The 6,964-nt window shown below is 36.1% G+C and overlaps 1 non-coding gene across 1 annotated transcript; it reads left to right on the forward strand.

The window, feature by feature from the left end:
• Window positions 1-1,124: 1,124 nt before the first annotated feature.
• Window positions 1,125-1,228, forward strand: LOC112793285 (small nucleolar RNA R71). The gene has a single exon (XR_003197985.1). It is a non-coding gene; the product is annotated as a small nucleolar RNA R71 (small nucleolar RNA).
• The last annotated feature ends 5,736 nt before the right edge of the window (window positions 1,229-6,964 follow it).

Consider the following 6,964-nt stretch of genomic DNA (forward strand, 5'->3'; position numbering starts at 1 on the left):
TGCCAGGATCTTGTTTCTTTTGAGGTAGAGTTTGCTGAATCCAGGTATCCAATTCATTAATGAGCAAGGGAGGTTCACTTTCCCAAGTCTCATTACCAAATAACTTGGTATTCAGCTTCATGATAGCTCCTAAATATTGAGCAACCTGCTCTCCAGTCACATCTTCATCCTCTTCAGAGGAAGAATAGTCTTCAGAGCTCATGAATGGCAGAAGGAGATTTAATGGAATCTCTATGGTTTCTATATGAACCTCAGATTCCTTTGGATCCTTAATAGGCAACTCCTTCTTGCTTGAGGGACGTCCCAGGGGGTCTTCCTCACTAGGATTTTCGTCCTCCTCCTCCCTTGTGCATTCGGCCATATCGATTATATCAATGGCCTTGCACTCTCCTTTTGGATTCTCTTCTGTATTGCTTGGGAGAATACTGGGAGGAGTTTCAATGACTTTCTTACTCAGCTGGCCCACTTGTGCCTCCAGATTTCTGATGGAGGATCTTGTTTCACTCATGAAACTGAAAGTGGGCTTTGACAGATCAGAGACTAAATTGGCTAAATTAGAAGTGTTTTGTTCAGAATTCTCTGTCTGTTGCTGAGAAGATGATGGAAAAGGCTTGCTATTGCTTAGCCTATTGCGTCCACCATTGTTAAAGCCTTGTTGAGGCTTTTGGTGATCCTTCCATGAGAAATTTGGATGATTTTTCCATGATGAGTTATAGGTGTTTCCATAAGGTTCACTCATGTAATTAACCTCTGCCATGGCAGGGTTCTCAGGATCATAAGCTTCTTCAGAAGCTGCCTCTTTAGTACTGTTGGATGCATGTTGCCATCCATTCAGATTTTGAGAGATCATGTTGACCTGTCGAGTCAACACTTTGTTCTGAGCCAATATGGCATTCAGAGCATCAATTTCAAGAACTCTTTTCTTCTGAGGTATCTCATTATTCACGGAATTCCTCTCAGAAGTGTACATGAATTGGTTGTTTGCAACCATGTCAATGAGTTCTTGAGCCTCTTCAGGCATTTTCTTTAGGTGAATAGATCCACCTGCAGAATGGTCCAATGACATTTTCGAAAATTTAGATAGACCATAATAGAATATATCTAATATGGTCCATTCTGAAAACATGTCAGATGGGCACCTTTTGGTCAGCTGCTTGTATCTTTCCCAAGCTTCATAGAGGGATTCACCATCTTTTTGTTTGAAGGTCTGAACATCCACTCTAAGCTTGCTCAGCTTTTGAGGAGGAAAGAATTTATCTAAGAAGGCAGTGACCAGCTTATCCCATGAGTTCAGGCTATCCTTGGGTTGTGAATCCAACCATATTCTAGCTATGTCTCTTACAGCAAAAGGGAAAAGCATGAGTCTGTAGACTTCAGGATCAACTCCATTCGTCTTTACAGTCTCACAGATCTGCAAGAACTCAGTTAAAAACTGATAAGGATCTTCAGATAGAAGTCCATAAAACTTGCAGTTTTGTTGCATTAGGGCAACTAGCTGAGGTTTCAGCTCAAAATTGTTGGCTCCAATGGCAGGAATGGAGATGCTTTTTCTATCAAATTTGGATGTTGGCTTTGTGAAGTCACCAAGCATTCTCCTTGCATTATTATTATTATTTTTGGCTGCCATCTCCTTCTCTTGTTCGAAAATTTCTGAAAGGTTGTTTCTGGATTGTTGTAATTTAGTTTCTCTTAGTTTCCTTTTCAGAGTCCTTTCAGGTTCAGGATCAATTTCAACAAGAGTGCCTTTTTCCCTGTTCCTGCTCATATGAAAGAGAAGAAAACAAGAAAAGAAGAGGAATCCTCTATGTCACAGTATAGAGATTCCTTTATGTTAGTAGAAGAAGAAAGGGGATAAAAGTGAAGAAGAATGGGTTCAGATTTTTAGATGAAGAGAGGTGAAGAGAAGTGTTAGTAAATAAATAATTAAATAGAATAAGAAAAGAGATGGAGAATTTCAAAAATAATTTTGAAAAAGTGGTTAGTGATTTTCGAAAATCAGAGATAAGATATAATTAAAATTAAAATTTAAAACAATTAAAAAGAATTTTTGAAAAAGAGAGAGGTATTTTCGAAAATTAGAGAGGGATAGGTAGTTAGTTGATTTTGAAAAAGATAAGAAACAAACAAAAAGTTAGTTGGTTGATTGTAAAAGATTTGAAGTTTTTAATTTTAAAAAGATAAGAAGATAGGAAGATAGAAAAGATCTTTTAAAGTCAAATTTTGAAAAAGATAAAAAGATAAGGTAAAAAGATAAGATAAAAAGATAAAAAATGATTTTAATTTTTAAATTTAAAATTACTTACTTCACTAACAAGAAACTACAAGATGAGATTCTAGAACTTAAAGATTGAACCTTTCTTAACAAGAAAGTAACAAACTTCAAATTTTTGAATTAATCACATTAATTGTTAGTGAATTTTCGAAAATATGATATAAAGATAAGAAAAAGATTTTGAAAAAATTTTGAAAAAGATTTTTGAAATTTTCGAAAAATAGAAAAAAATGAAAAAGATATAATTTTTGAAAAAGATTTTGAAAAGATAAGATTTTTAAAATTGAAAATTTGACTTGACTTGTAAGAAACAACTAATTTTGAAAATTTTTGACTAAATCAACTCAAATTTTCGAAAATTATGAGAAAAATAAGGAAAAGATATTTTTTTGAATTTTTTTGAATTTTTAATCATGAGAGAGAAAAATTAAAAACGTCATTTTTGTGTTTTTCTCTTTTCTTTATGGATCAAAACAAAGAATGCATGCAAGAACACTTATGAATGTCAAGATGAACATCAAGAACACTTTGAAGATCATGATAAACATCAAGAACATAATTTTGAAAAAATTTTTGATGCAAAGAAAATATGCAAGACACCAAACTTAGAAATCTTTAATGCATGGACTCTAACAAACGAAAAATGCACATGAAAAACAACAAACAACACAAAACAAGAAATCATCAAGATCAAACAAGAAGACTTGTCAAGAACAACTTGAAGATCATGAAGAACACTATGAATGCATGTATTTTTCGAAAAAATGCAAGAAAATTTTTTAAAGCATGCAATTGACACCAAACTTAAAAGTTGACTCAAGATTCAAACAAGAAATACAAAATATTTTTGGTTTTTAAGATTTTATGAATTTTTTTTGTATTGTCTTTAATTTTTTTCGAAAAACATTATTAGAAAACGAAAAAGAAAAGAAAAATTTTGAAAAAGATTTTTTTGAAAAGAAAATTACCTAATCTGAGCAACAAGATGAACCGTCAATTGTCCAAACTCAACAATCCCCGGCAACGGCGCCAAAAACTTGGTGGACGAAATTGTGATTCCTTTGTTATTGTATTTTGTAAAATTCATTGCTTTTTCAACTATGTGTGGATACAACTCCGTTCAACTTAACCAGCAAGTGTACTGGGTCATCCAAGTAATACCTTACGTGAGTAAGGGTCGATCCCACAGAGATTGTTGGTATGAAGCAAGCTATGGTCACCTTGTAAATATCAGTTAAGTGGATTCATAGGGCCAAATGTAATTGGATTAGATAATTTAAAAGATAAATAAAATAAAAAGGGATAGAAATACTTATGTAAATCAATAGTGGGAATTTCAGATAGGTGTGTGGAGATGCTAGAATCCTTTCGAATCTCTACTTTCTTATTGCTTTCATCCAATCCTTCTTACTCCTTTCCATGGCAAGCTGTATGTAGGGCATCACCATCATCAATGGCTACTTTTAATCCTCTCGGGAAAATGATCCTATGCGCTGTCACTGCACGGCTAATCGTCTGGAGGCATCACCCTTGTTGATAGCTACATCCCATCCTCTCAGTGAAAATGGTCCAAATGCTCTGTCACAGCACGACTAATCATCTGTCGGTTCTCAATCAGGTTGGAGTAGAATCCATTGATTCTTTTGCGTTTGTCATCACGCCCAGCCTTCAGAAGTTTGAAGCTCGTTGACAAACCCCAATTTGACGGTTTATCTTGTATTGAATTTAGGGGATTTTATCACCTTTTTCCCACATTTACCCAATGAATTAGCATGGTTTTGTATATTCTCCTTTAATTGTGCTTAAGAGTGAAAACATGCTTTTTAGGTCTTAAAATAGCTAAATGTAATTTACCTTGATTCCATTAGATGCCTTAATATGTTTGTTAAGTGATTTCAGATTTAGGAGGCAAAGATTGGATCAAGGGAATGAAGAAAAAGCATGTAAAGTTGGAGAACTCATGAAGAAATGAAAGAACCGGAAAGCTATCAAGCCGACCTCTTCGCACTTAATTGACCATAACTTGAGCTACAGAGGTCCAAATGATGCGGTTCCAGTTGGGTTGGAAAGCTAACATCCGGGGCTTCAAAATGATATAAATTTTGCCATATGTTGCTTCGCGTTCAGGGGCACGCACGCGCACTTTGCGCGCGCGCGCCGATTCTGTCCGTGGCCCACTTTAATGAAATCGTCCCCAGCGGTTTTAGGAGCCTTGTGGGCCCAATCCAACTCATTTCTGATGCTATTTAAGTCAAGTATTGAAGGGGAATCAATATACTTTAGGTACTTTTGATCATTAGCTAAGTTTTAGGAGTTAGAGTTAGTTTTAGAGAGAGAAGCTCTCACTTCTCTCTAGGATTAGGAATTAGGGTTAGATTAGGATCTCGTAGTTCTAGGTTTAATTCAAGTCTCCTTCTACTTCTACCTTCAAGTGGTGATTGCTACACTTTGGTTCTTCTTTCTATCCCTATCCTCTTGTTGTAATTTCTCTTATTTTGTCTCTAGGTTTTGTAATTGAGATATTCTTGTTCTTTTGTTTCCTTTTAATAATGCAATTTGAGATAATTCATGTGATTGTGATGTTGTTGATTGTTGTTTTGTTAATTCTTTGTAATTGTTGGTTGTTGATTCCTTTTATTCTTACAAATAAAAATGCTTTCTTTCATTACCCTCCAAGTGTTTGATGAAATGCTTGAGAGGATGTTAGAGTAGGATTTTATGTTCTTGGCTTGAGAAGGTAACTTAGGATTTCTTGAGTCACTAGTGTCCAATTGATTGCTAGTTGATAGCCATTAACTCTAGCCTTCATTAATCCAATTAGTGGAAAGCTAGGACTTATGGACTAGGATTGATATAACTCACTTGACTTTCCTTTGTTAATTGATTTAAGGATGACTAAGTGGGATTAATCCTTGCAACTACCATACTTGTGGCTAGTGATAATGATGAAGACCCTTGACAACCAAATCTTGCCAAGACCATTTTGCTAATAAAGTTTTCTTACTATTTACTATTCATTTTTCTCATCTAAAACCCCAAAATAAATAAATCCCTAACCAATAACAAGAACACTACCCTGCAAGTCCTTTGAGAGACGACCCGAGGTTTGAATACTTCGGTTTATAGATTTTAGGGGTTTGTACTTGTGACAAACAAATTTTTGTATGAAAGGATTATTGTTGGTTTAGAGACTATACTTCAACGAGATTTTATTTGTGAAATTCTAAACCGTCAAAAATCCAATCGTCACTCGTCACAGTCATTCAATACCGGAATCCTACTCGGAATACCACAGACAAGGTTAGACTTTCCGGATTCCCGGGATCCTACTCGGAATACCACAGACAAGGTTAGACTTTTCGGATCCCCATGAATGCCGCCATCTATCTAGCTTATACCACGAAGATTCTGTTGGGGAATCTAAGAGATATGCGCCCAGCCTAGAGTAGAACGGAAGTGGTTGTCAATCACGCGCGTTCATAGGTGATAATGATGATGATTGTCACGGATCATCACATTTGTCAATGTGTTGTGCAACGTATATCTTGGAATAAGAATAAAAGAGAATTGAATAGAAAGTAATAGTAATTGTATTGAAACTTGAGGTACAGCAGAGCTCCACACCCTTAATCTATGGTGTGCAAAAACTCCACCGTTGAAAATACATAAGAAAAAGGTTCAGGCATGGCCAAATGGCCAGCCCCATAAAATGTGATCAATGCCTCCTAAGATGAGGAATAATAAAAAACTGAGACCAAAGATGAAACGTGGTCAAAAGACGACTAATACACTAGTAAAAAGTCTTATTTATACTAAAATAGCTACTAGGGTTTATATGAGTAAGTAATTGATGCATAAATCCACTTTCGGGGCCCACTTGGTGTATGTTTGGGCTGAGCTTGATCTATCCACGAGCTGAGGCTTCTCTTGGAGTTGAACGCCAAGTTATAACGTGTTTTGGGCGTTCAACTCCGGATCATGACGTGTTTCTGGCGTTTAACTCCAGACAGCAGCATGTACTTGGCGTTCAACGCCAAGTTACGTCGTTAATTTCCGAATAAAGTATGGACTATTATATATTGATGGAAAGCTCTGGATGTCTACTTTCCAACGCCGTTAAGAGCGCGCTATTTGGAGTTCTGTAGCTCCAGAAAATCCATTTTGAGTGCAGGGAGGTCAGATTCAAACAGCATCAGCAGTCCTTTTGTCAGCCTTTTGCAGAGTTTTGCTCAAGTCCCTCAATTTCAGCCAGAAATTACCTGAAATCACAGAAAAACACACAAACTCATAGTAAAGTCCAGAAATGTGAATTTAACATAAAAACTAATGAAAACATCCCTAAAAGTAGCTTGAACTTACTAAAAACTACCTAAAAACAATGCCAAAAAGCGTATAAATTATCCGCTCATCAGTGGTCATCTCATTCCTTCATGAAGAATATTCATCTCCCTTTGGTGCTAAACATAAAGCCATTAGCGAAGTGTCAACACCAAACTTAAAGGTTTGCTTGTCCTCAAGCAAAGAAGAACTGAAAACAGAGAGGGACATAAAAACAATTAGCATGATAAAATAAGTAAAAAAATAAATAAAAGAACAAGAGAGAATTAGGATTTGGGAGGGAGAGAGAATGAAAACGAGGCGGCGCGCTGGGTAAGTGATGCGGCGCGATCGACGCGTGCGCGTACAGCACGC

This window comes from Arachis hypogaea, chromosome 3, assembly GCF_003086295.3.
Source record: "Arachis hypogaea cultivar Tifrunner chromosome 3, arahy.Tifrunner.gnm2.J5K5, whole genome shotgun sequence".
NCBI lineage: Eukaryota > Viridiplantae > Streptophyta > Magnoliopsida > Fabales > Fabaceae > Arachis > Arachis hypogaea.